The 12563-nt window shown below is 39.3% G+C and overlaps 1 protein-coding gene across 1 annotated transcript in view; it reads left to right on the top strand.

Annotated features, from left to right (window-relative positions):
- The window catches only part of OCA2 (OCA2 melanosomal transmembrane protein), a 181447-nt gene that overhangs the window by 91030 nt on the left and 77854 nt on the right, over positions 1-12563 (top strand). The window lies entirely within an intron of this gene.

The raw sequence follows: 12563 nt of genomic DNA, 5'->3' as shown, positions 1-12563 counted from the left end.
ATTAAAGATATTTTTTTGGCTGCTTAACACTTGAAAGTTATGGAATTTCACATTTATGATTTTTTCATGCAATCTGAATCTTCCTATCATGTACATCCATCCCAGTGGCTGAAAGATGCAACAGTCTTGAAGAGGAACAACTCATAATCAATAAACCATTGATTGAATCATCATATACACAGACACTACATTGAAATCAATTCTTGTTATGCACAAGATAGAGCTAGTTATAGCTGCACAAGGGTGGTGAAGTTGTAAACTAGACCTTCCCTATTTGCTGCTGCTGCTTCTGGTGTATTGACTGGCTTAGAAAGGTACCAGTAGCAGAAGGCCGTCCTCTCTGCTGGGACCTAGAGAAACACCAGTGTTGTGTATTGCTGTCACCAGTGGGAGGACATAGGCTATTGTGTCTGGACCATGGTGGTTTAATAGATACAGCTTTGCTAATAAACGCATTTGTTCCAAGGGCTGATCCCCATCCCTCACGCCTCAGAGCTGCAGGATGGCTTCTGTCCGCACTGCACAGACCTTGTCCCTTCAGAGCAGACCAGCAGTATCTCCACAGCACAGCAATTGGCCCTGTGTTTCCTCTTGATGTTGTATGATGGGTTAATTAATTTTTAGGTTCATGGTGAGGGCAGTTTTATAGCCTAGCTGAGCTGTGTTTTAAGATTACGAGGTTGAGGGCATATGTTGCATGATCTGGTACACTTGATGGAGTTTGAGTATATGAAGCCACCAGGGCTAATGTTGGAGTAACAGAGCAGAGAGACCCAAACCTCATCCAGACTCACGCATGCTGCTGTTTGGGTGTGATCCCTGAAATTAATTGTCTCTAGAACTGCACCTTGGTTTGTTTTTATCATCTCAGATGAAAAAACCTGGGTCACTGCAAAAGAGGCTGAGAGCAAAGCAACACTTATACAAGGGGGACCCTGGGGGACCAGGACCTTGCTGTGGACTTGGGCTAAGCAGTTATCTAACAGTGTCGATACACACAGCCAGACCTTGCTGGCATGCAGTGGAAGACCTGGTGCCCTGAAGCGGTATGAGATTAGGAAAGGGGCCATGTCAGCCAGGCCTTCTTCCCCATTTCAGCCAGTGCCACAGCTGCTGTGGCAGCTTCCCTGTGCCAGAGTATATGCCATGGAAATGGGCAGTTTCAGCCCATAAAGATTATTGCTTGTTAAGAAGTTAAAAGGCATACTGACATGTTATAACAGCAAAAGTGCTGTATTACTAAGATGTAGGAACATGCAGACACTGAAGACATTTGAAGGCATTTGAAGTCATGGTGGCTAAGAACATAAGGCAGGCAATTTAAGAAATCAATTTTCACCCTTACTTTTTTGTCTCAGGTAAGTGGACACTGAACCATGTAGAATTTCTTGAATTAAACTCAACGTCTATAATTGTTTTTGAAAAGCCACGGTCAGTAAAGACCACGTAGCACTGGTTGCATATGCTCCTGGTAAGATATTCTTTCAAAACTGCAAAGCAGTTGGAGTCAATGCTAGAAGAAACTTAACTGATGGCTGGTTTTTGTCCTACTTTACGTCAGTAAAATAAATGAAAACAAATGGCATGGTTGGCAGTGCAGGTTTCTATTATTCACTAGCTGATCTTCAACTGCAACCTTGAAAATAAATAGGGGCTGTGTGTGTTCTGTATAATTTCTCCCTGTTCTGTATTCATGGCAAACCTGTCAGGTTAATGAATAAATGTTATTAAAGCATACCCATAATTTCTGTTAGCAATTAATAGAACCTGCAAACTTCTACTGAGATCTCATTGGTGATTCCAGAATTCCACTATCTTGATGATAGCTGTCACTTATTTATCATTACTGAAGCAGTGCTGCTGTGAATCTCTCTGGATTTTAGTCCTCCAGTGCATGGAAATGAATTTCCTAAAATACAGTACATCTTGTACTCTGATGGTTTGGGTAAATTTGTTCAATATGTTTTTCTCATAAAAATGAAAGTAGATTGTAGTTCAGTGTTTAATTTTCTACCAGAAGAATGTTTTATACAGAGGCTGAAGTGTTAGAAATCTAATAACTTTTAATTGCATTTGGCAGAGTGAATTAGAAAGATTATAGAATTCTTTATCAGTCCCCAGCCTTGAAACAATTTTTCCATTATGAACTTGGAATCATTAATATAATTTGAGGGAACTGACATTTTAATTTAAATAATAAAATTTGCATACTTAGCTGCCTTTTAAAATGCAGAACACCTTCCTATTCCGTTTTCTTGTACCTGTTCATCAACTTATTTAGTCTAATTCTATGAAATATCTATGTTAATGAAAGATTAGTACTGAGACTTTAAATAAACAGATATGGCAAACTTTAAGACTTCTACAGTGCTTTCATTTGGCCCTATGCAATTTTACTTTATTGACAAAGCCTTGATAAAGCATCTGAGAAAAGATGACAAAAGATGAAAGTAAAGCCCCTTTGAGGACTGTACCTGGCTCCTGTTTTCACTTTAACTTTTAGGCAGGCATGTCTAGAGCTTTGAACTATAATGAGGTGCCCCCAAAGAGACAAAAGATTTTAAAAGTAAAATAAAGCAAGATTTTGTTGAAATTTAAACTAGATTTTTGTTGTTGTTGTTAATAGAGGATGCTTAAAGTGACTGATTCAGAAACAATACACAAAATCAATTTATAACCTACTTCCTTCTCCTTCTGTGGGGCAGTTCTTTCCTTTTTGATTTGGTTTCAGCCAGTTCAATGAGTTGCTGAGCTGCTGTGAGTTCTGGGCAGTTCATTCTAGTATCCACGAAGAGGGACCCATCACCTCTGTGGCCCTGCTTTTGTCTCTCTCTCTCAGTGATCTCTGCATGCAGTGCAGGCACCCCACTCCTTGCAGACCCCCTCATTCTTGCTCCCTTCCACCTCTGGACACCTCTTTCCCAGGGCTAGGCTGAATTTACAGAGAAATTGTTGGAATTCACGCGATAAAATACCCCCCCTCCACAGATGTCTACAGAGAATGTTATGCAAATTATAGAAAATAAATTGTCTTAACCTGCCTAGGGGAGTGACACCTCAAATTCAGGGAAGTGGACTGGATCTGGTTTCTCCCATATAATTACTCTTGATTTTCTTCCTGCCTTTGTTTAAGTGGACATGAACAATTTTCAGCTTACACTGTAATTTACATAGGTGAACCAATAATTATAGTAGAGTAGGAGCTGAGTGGCACTTGTCTGGTAGCTTGCTTAGTGATAAAGAAAGGGCTGCACTGCCCTAGAGAGCTTCACAAACTTACTTAAATTTGCTGTTGAATCACAGAATGTTGGAAGTTCCATATATTTACTTGGCTTAGAAACACTGAAGCTAGTTCTCCATTACTGCAGCCTACAACCTTAACAACCAACTTCATCCATTTTCTTCTCTGCAACATTTTCAGTAAGGAACTTACTGCAGCAATGATTCTTCCCTAACAGCTGTGAGACAGATCAGCAGGGTCAGTATGTGTAGAAGCTTGCAAGGGAGATAGCAGTGCTGTAACCAATCACAGAAACCTTAAACTTAGACATCTTTGGCTACATAATTTAATGCTAGAAGCTAAAAAAGAACTAATATTGCATAAGTGAAATAAACGTAGTCTGTGTGGTTTTGTTTCGAATGGGCTGCCTAGGAAGCTGCCTAACGAGAACTCTAATAAGCTTTTCTCCCCACCTTTTATCTGGGCTCTGGGACAAAGTATGTATATGCATTTGAACTTGTGTGAAGAGGTTGCTTTAGAATGGTGAAAATGTTTTTAAACTTGAACCACTGCCCCATAGCTCCACGAAGAAGATCCTGCCTTGCAGTGTGCATCAGAACTTCTCAGGTCCATGAGTTTTATAAATGGTCATGGAGAAGGAGCACAGGACTGAGAAAGGTGTGGACAGATCCCATTAGTCTGAAAGGGGTGTTAACACAGAAGCATCTGTAAGGCTCTTATTTTTACACTTTAAAATGTTATTCTGGAATTTATTTCTCATCTGCTATCAGTGATAAATAGATTAAACCATGTTATGTTACTGTCCTGTATGATGGTGGAGTTGTATAAATCTGACACTGTTTACAAACAATAAAATTATAGGTGCAGAAGGGAACAAACTTGACTCTAAAAATTTAAGTGTTTGTACCCATAAGGAGGAAGAAAAACAGAAAGTGTTCATATTTTGGAAATGTTTGGTTTCAGGTTAATTTGTCCAATAGCTAAAATGACAAGTTCATTATAGAACTGCTCAATGTTACTGAGGAGTTATTTTATAAAATATTGGAAAAAACAGATCAATTTAATAAGCTAGTGTATAACTGTTCAGTGCTTAAGAAAACAGAAAATCCTGGTGAGACAGACAGCTATTAAGCTATAAAAACTGGTGAATGACATAGATTTAAGAAAGCATAGGCTTAATGCCAAAAGTCACATTGTTAAGTTTAACACATCTTATATTTCACATATTATACCACTATATCCTCATTGTAAAATGTGCACATTTGCTCTTTAATTTGTCATTGAATCTAACATTTATCTCCAGATTATCTAGGGTCTGTAATATTAATCAGTTTTAACTGAGGAGAGCTTGTTGTATTGACTGCAAAGTAATGGCTCAAATGGTACTGAATTATCAACTGTATTTAAAGCTGTCACAGCCAATATTTTCTTTTCCTTGTCTTTTTTTTTCTCCTTGTATTTTTATTTTATTTTATTTTATTACTTTGTAAAGCTTTCCAACATGGTTTGACAAATTGAGGAACCAGATGCAAAGCCTGGGAAGCAACATTTATGGACCTTTTCTATACAGCTAAAAATATCATCTTGAATAAACTGCGGTTGCCTGGAAACTCCTTCACACATTTCAGTAAAATAGATGGGTTTGGTCCCCAAAGCATTTGGATTATGGATGCCTTCTCTATATGGCAGTTGGCTCCCGCTTCCAAAGTTTCAGTGGCGACATTATGCTTGTGATATTGTGGGCAAAAGGGAGAACATTCCTTATATCTGGAGCTAAGAATTTATTGTTAGTCTAGATAAAAGTTGTATCAGTGTAAACAGAACACAACAGTTATTGTTAGTCCTCTTACGATAATGCTAACACTTTCAGTTCAAATTATCTAGTTAATACAAAACACACTCATTAACAATATACAGTTAAAACTGTTGTAAAAAAACCCCAAAACAACCTGAAAAAAAACCCAAACCCCAAATACTCCTACTATCTCCCCCTTATATTCTGATGTTAGGGTCACCATTTGGTGCTCTGCAGGGTGCTAAGTTTAATAGATTTAGCTGGGAAGGGTCACAACAAAGTGCTGATGTAGTCAGGTCTTTGCTGACATGGGCGTGGATAGGGGTGTCTTCCTCCTCTTTACCAGAGTGTTGATGCTGACAGTTTCTTTCTTCCTGTGCTTGGGTCCATTTGAGCCCATTTCTATACTTTTTCTAAAGCTTTACACTTTGCTTTTCCAAATTTGGTCTTCAGTTCCATATTATACCCAATTTTATCGTACGTGGCGTATTGTATGCATGTTACATACTTGTTTCTTGTGCTTTTTGTTACCCATAAAATGGGTTTTGACCATCTGCTACGTTTGCTCTATCACCTGTAACTAACCAGTTGACTTGCTGATAAACCCAGGGCCTTTGATATCATCCTATGCATCCCTTTGTAGCTGCAATTACTCATCCTGTGCACACTTGTCTGTGGCAACTTCCTTTTTCTCTTATCGTTTTCCATTAACACACCATCTACATGAAGATGTGACGCTGCTTTCTGTGACTAAAGTGGTTTCTTTAGTTCCTGACCTGATAATGGTAAACAGAGCAAAAAATGGTAGCATCTGACAAGTGTCCAGCCTAGTGTAGTAAGATATACTAAGATTAGAGCCATGCTTTTAGACAGTCCTCTGCGAAAATCCTCAACCCTTTCTGGAGACCCTTCCAGGTCCTTGCAGTTGTGCTTGCAGGGGCTGATCTGCAGCCCTTTTCCCCATGTGGTATGAGCTACAGCTGTTAGTGGAGTTTGGCTTATTTGTACTCATTTAGTGCTCTTCGCATCCCTGCTCTTGCTTCATTTGTCTGTTTTATCTGTTCTGGCATGCGGTAGTGGTGGTTTAACTTGCCTGGTACTTTTACATTGAGGTCAAGAGGAGCACTGCATGGGACTGACCTGTTGGCCTCTGAATAGGTAGTATGGAGGAGATTTGATCGCACTGTGAAGATACAAATTGTTGTTTTAACAGGAGAATGAACACAACTGTATTTAAGGGACTTCGCACCGCTCTGATTCATAGTGATGTTGAAAAAATTCCGGGTACAGTGTATTGAATATGAGTTAAAAATAAATGTGACAATTATATTGTAATAATGAGAACGTTGGAATGGAGCTAAACTGATGCAGTCAACATTGACTCTGGCTCAGAAAGTCTTGTCCAGATCTTATTTATTCCTCCTCCTCAGCATAACACTTCGCTCCTGAAAATAAGAGAAATTTGCTTTCCATGATCCTTGCAGTCTTAATTTCTTTTAGGATAGTTTTCAAAAGATTCTGCCCTTGAAATTGCACAGTCATTTTTACAAACATGTAATTAAGCATGGAAAATATCCCCTGTCCTTGCAGCTGCCTGTTCACTTGACAAGAAAAAAACAACCCGTAACAGTTGTATCTGCTAGTGCAGCTTTTGTGCTTTATTGCTTACTTCTGGAAAAGTTGACCTTTCCTCTATCTTGATATTTGCATCTTTTCAAATTATTTTTGGTTCACAAGAGTCACTGAGGCTATGGAAATAGAGTGTGTTTGTTTGTAGTGACCTTTACTGAGATAACTGTAAATTTTGTTAGACTCATGGACTGGTGCAATATACACAGCTATATATCTGTCAACGCGTCTTCCCTGTAGATGCAGTGCGTAGCTATAGCAATCTCTACCCAGGGTTTCTTTCTTACAGTGTTCTATCCTGAATGCCATCCTATCTCTTCTAGGAAATCGCATTTGGAGAATTGACAAAGTTAGGGGTTGACATTGCAATGCAACGGTGAATGTAATTTCTGCATCTGGCCTCATGGGATTACAGCTATGCAACGAAATCCGGCCCATCCTTTCCTAATGCACATGTGCTGATCTCTAATTACAGAGCAGATAGTCCTCTGCCTCCTTGTTTTATGCTACACTTTTTTTAACATTGCAATTATCTTCTATCAGCATAGATTTCTGTTTCTTTTGCCTTGCGTGGGGTTATAGTTTCAACCAACTTTTTTTTCATGTTCTTTTAATCCTCTTGTTTTGTACCAAGCATTTTCTGTTGCAGTGCAAGATGTCCTGGACTGTCACCATCACAGTTCTGTCCCCAAGGAGTAGCCTTAAACTGTGGTGCTGCAAATAGCACAGAATAGCTGAAAATTATTTCCTTGGAGCTAAGTCTATGAAAAGAGACTGCTAAAAAGACCAGCAAGTTGCTTTGTAAGAGGGAAACTTTATAAAAAAGAATATTAAAGATAAAGCAGAGCTTATCTGTTGACAGCAAGTATTACTTATAAACGTTCAGCATGATTTCAGAATGTGTATATCCAGGGATGACTGATAAAATTAAAAAAAAATATTACAGAAACTGAAATATAGGACATTTTCATTCACATTTGGAACTATTGATATGATACACATTCCATGAGAAGAGCAAGAACTACTGGAAATATGTCTTTGATTTAACTTTTTCACCCTAATATTTCTATATACTTGTATAAGAGTATAATTGAGTGTATGATTTACATAATATTACAAATACACCATAGTATATGAAGGACTGGCATACATGTTTGGGCTAAATTTTGAGGGGTTATGGAGTTAATCAGACTTCTTCTGATTAAGCTGTTGGAACTCAGTGATAGACTTTACTTCCTCGTATACTCAATAACATCCTATACAAAGTGTTACTCAAAGGTAAGCACCAAATATGTTTTAGCTGGTAAGCCTATGAGGGACGTTGTGGGCTAAAGGGTTTCTGCAGTGCACAAAAAGTTGCTGTGGCCATTTTGACAAGTACACAATTGTTAAGATCACAGAAAAAGAAGATCATTTTGCTCAGTGACAAACGCCTAAAAAATGGATGTGTCTATCCCACTGTCTGCAGATGAGAGTATTATATTTTCATCTGGCAGAAGCTGGTCTAGCTGATTTTTAAAAGAAACTCTACTTATTTTGCAACCACTATAAATATGTGACCCTGAATATTGTGTAGCCTGAATCTTCTTCACTACTATTACACGTCCTTCTCACTCTCTCTTGCCCTACCCACTACTGCTGCCACAGAGAGGTTGCTCTCTGCCCTCTAGAGCAGCTTGGTGCATACTCATAGACTTGCCAGGACCCCTTTAATCTTCTTATCTTTGAGCTAGATAACCTAGATTAATTAGATTTTTCCCTCAAAAGTCAGCTTTTCAGCCTGTTGATGGTGCTTACTTCTGTCTTGGATTTCCTAAAGGGTACGCATCTTACTTAAAGTCTATCTTCTCAGGGTTTACCAGGGATGAAGAAGAGCAGAAGTTGCTTCACAGAATTTACCATTTATAGTGCTGATTATGTATTTCAGTGGTCCGTTAGGTTCAATTGTGATCCACTGTATTTCTTGAGCCTTTTCTGCAGGACTGTTAGGCATCCAGTTGCTTCCCAGCCTGGATTTGTGCAGTTTTAACTCTTTCTGCCTAAATGTAGTAACCTGTGCCTGCCTTTCTTGAGCAGCACGCTGTTTTGCCCAGGCCAGCATTGAGATCGTGCAATGTTATCCTGGCTTTGGTTTTCAGTGTAAATGTATCAAGCGCCTTTCAGTTTCCACTAAAGTGAAATTTCTGTGTACCCTCAATATTTATAAACACATTATTTCAAAATCTGTGCGCGTGAAGTGTATATACAGTGTCTACATGTTCACATTGTTCGCAGGAAGCTTATTAGCTTTTCAGCTGGTAGTAGTTCAGACAAAATTACTTTTACTAAGGAATACAAATTTTTCTTAATAAGCATTTGAAAGGCCTACAGATTACACAGTAATTTTTTTCATCCATTTATTTCTCTTTCACCTACCTTCCTCCCACATATTCTAGATTTCTATTTGATTCTATTAGATTGTTTTCTATGTTCAAGTTTTTCTGCTTGATTATTTCAAAATAAGGGTTTTTTTTGCGTAGGATTGTAATTGTATTCTGCTCATCGGGAGCTATTTATTGTTCCAAAGGTGGTTTACCTTACTGGGTAAAGTGTATGAGGAAAGCAAAGCACTCAAGCTATTTCTGCTGTACCTTTTTTTCTGGTCCCGAGCAGAAGCCATGGGAATCTTTTCTGTGAAGAAGGCATGATAAATTTGCAAGGTGCATTTTATAATAAAATTTCATTTTCTTTTTCCTAAAATAAATAGAAACTGTCACTGCCTTCAACAGGTACCATATCAGTGCAGAAACGGAATTCAGATTCAGTTTTTCTCCATGTTATATTTCCAGAACGTCAGTTGTTGTGAAACAGAGGCACTAAAAGGCAGTAAAGGAAGTGGTCTGTGGAACTGTAACTAGGCTTTGCTTTCACTATAATAATGAGAAGTTATTTTTTGAAATGATTTCTGTTTATCTTCCTCCTGGCTATCTTTTCTGGCCCAGCAAGCTAGAAAATAAATGCACAGAGAAGCTGTGTACTGGTCTTTAATGTATCCTAGTACTTTCAATTCTTCAAAAAGGAAGGAATAGCTTCAAATTGAATCCAGGGCAAATGTGAAGCTACCTACATATATAAAACACTGGTATAGTATGTTCACGGTCACAAACGTACTTAGAAAGGCCTTGGGAAAGCTTCCCACTTAGAAAGGCAGGCTGCCATGTGTTCATTAACTTTATAGTTAGCTTTGATGAAAGGTTCAGCCGAGAGCAGTCAGTCAAGCAGTTATGGCATATGTGAAACCACCGTGGCCTTCAGGCTTCAGAAGATGACATTACTGTCACCCAGCTGCAGGGTGCCTGAGGTACTAAAAGGCATCGTGAATGGAGACCTTGCATGAAGAGCCCCAAATTTTTTGAGACTTCCTCCTTCCTCTCCCCTTCTCTGCACTCCCATCCCGTGCCCCTCTCCTGAGAGATGGGTATCTGTATCTCGTCTTCGCCAACATAGCAAGGAAAGCAAATATTCTCTGAACAGGCTGTATGTGTAGAGTGTACAGCCAAAACTGGCAGCTGACGTGGTTGAGCCTCTGGAGAACTGTGCTTGCTGGAGGACTGCAGGAGGACACATCCCTTGCTCGTCCATCTTCCCAGGGAACAATATTGTAAGGCAGGGCACCGTTCTCTCATGCAAAGCTGCATGCGTGGGGCTAAGGTGTGCTGGTAACATTCATGGTGCTAGAAAATGCCCGGCTCTATCCTCCTCTTGTGCAATTCCATCATATTGCATTAGCTTTAGTGAATAATTCTTACTGCCGTATAGCATGTTCAAGTTGATTTGTTTTCACTGGAGGCAGGAGGGTAGAAATAATGCCAAGATATTATCACAGATCATTCCAGAACTATTGAGAAATTGCTGTTCTTTAATTCTTCGCTTCCTTGTACTTACATACAAAATGTATGTGACAAAATGTAATGTTATCACTTACATTTCTACAAAATAGCAGTCAAATTCTGCTACTAAGCTACTAAGCTCCTGATCTGCACACATCTGTGTCCCCTTCAGTATTCTAGCAGGAGTTGCCATCATTTTCACTTATTTAAGGTGGAGTTGGGCCCACTGTTCTTTACAGAATTCAGAGAATAGCCAAGAAGAAAATTAGGCAGCACATTTCATAACCCCTTTCTTTGTGTTCAGAGAAGGTAACTATTTAATTTGAATGTACAGATTTGCTTTGGTTTTGGAAAGACAGTAAATTGACTACGCTAGCAAAAAGGCACGATGGACAGGAATTGACAGTTCTCTCCTCACTTTCTTTTGCTACTTTGGGAACTCAAGGGAGCACTGCTGTCCCTGTGGTTTTTAACTGATTTTGCAAAGTCTATACACATACCCAGAGTCTGGTACACAAAAAAAATTGTACATTTTCAGTTTATGCCAGACTCCAGAATTCACCCTGAGCAGTACAAAGTATTACCACTCTTAGATCAGTCCTGGAGCCTCTTTCCAGTGGGGGGTAAATACGCCATTCTTCACAAGAAAATTTGGGACCAGCTATTCCCACCCTGCTCTCTTTTGTGGTGGTTTTTGCTTTCCTCCTCCCCTGCAGATGCTTGTGCATAAGCTATTTTTGACAACGCGCTCCGATTAGATCACTGTGACCAAAGCAGGGAAAGACTTGCTCGGCTTGCAGCGTGGCAGTGTTTCTGTCTTTGGAGATAAGCAGAGCTGGCTGTGAGACATGTTTTTTGGATCCAGTGAGGCACTCAGATCAGATTTTAATCAAGATCTCTATCAGGAATAATGTAGGAGCTGAAGCTGTGAAATTTGGGATACAAAATTCCTTCAGTTTTCAGCTCTCTGCTTAGCTTTGGCTTTGTTTCCATCTCTATGGTGTTATTTCTGCTGACAAACCATTACATTTCCTAGTCCTTCATACCTGTTTCCTTACAAGGATTTCCCTCCATCTCCCTGTAGATTAGGTTTGCGCAGGGCTAAAGAAAAAATTTTGTGAGAGCTATTTATCAAGGAAACAGCAAGATCAGAGTGATCAGCCATGGCAGAGCGTTTCAAGAGAAGGATCATGGGGAGAGGCCTGGGGAAGGGAGAAGTCATTCGTAGTGCTGGAAAACATGGTTTCAGCCAAGCAGAGAGGACAGAAACCAGGTTTAGGGGCATCAAGAATAGAGCTGAATCGGGGAGATGGCAGTTGGAGATGCTTGAGAGGAGAGAAATAGGTCATCAGCTGCAGAGTTGGTGTCATAGAGCATTTTGATTTTGGAGCCAAAAAATGCAAGAAGTATTATTTCACTGCTGTGCAAATGCGACAGCAGAAAATAAAACCACCTCAAAGCATGAAAGCCGGAGCTAGCATCAGACTAGCTGGTTTAGCTCTCCTTACCAAACAGACCAGCCGGAGTAACTCCTGAGCTGCAGGTTTTGGCTTTCGGGCAGGTCTGGTTGCCCCACTGCAAGATTTTCAGCAGGTGTTCCTTGCTGATCATAGTTAACCTGAAATTCTTGTTTAAAGAGTACAGTATGTCGCTGAAAGCTCCTAAAATGTACTTGAGAGAGCAAAATGCATTCTTTCCTTAAGGAATATTTATGTGACACTGTATATATATATATATATATATTTAAATAGTTAATGTTTACGTCTTCATGAACAGGGAGAACCTGTCTTTCTTTCTTATTTGAATAGGTTTTAAATGGGATATAGCTTGATTTTAAACTGTTGGATGTTTTTGGATCTCTTTCTTCTTTTAACCTACCAGAAAAACACTTACGCACAAGCTGTAAATTGAATGGCTTAAATTTTTGTGAATTGGTCTTCTATCTTTGAATTTTCTTATAACTGTGGTTCTTGAAGACTTTTGGAGAGGGCTCACTTTAGTTGTCTATCTGCTTTATAGCAGGGGTCTA

The sequence above is a fragment of the Egretta garzetta genome, unplaced genomic scaffold, assembly GCF_000687185.1.
Source record: "Egretta garzetta isolate BGI_Z169 unplaced genomic scaffold, ASM68718v1 scaffold788, whole genome shotgun sequence".
Lineage (NCBI taxonomy): Eukaryota > Metazoa > Chordata > Aves > Pelecaniformes > Ardeidae > Egretta > Egretta garzetta.
The sequence above is the reverse complement of the archived record's forward strand: the minus strand, read 5'-3'. Positions and strand labels throughout refer to the sequence as shown.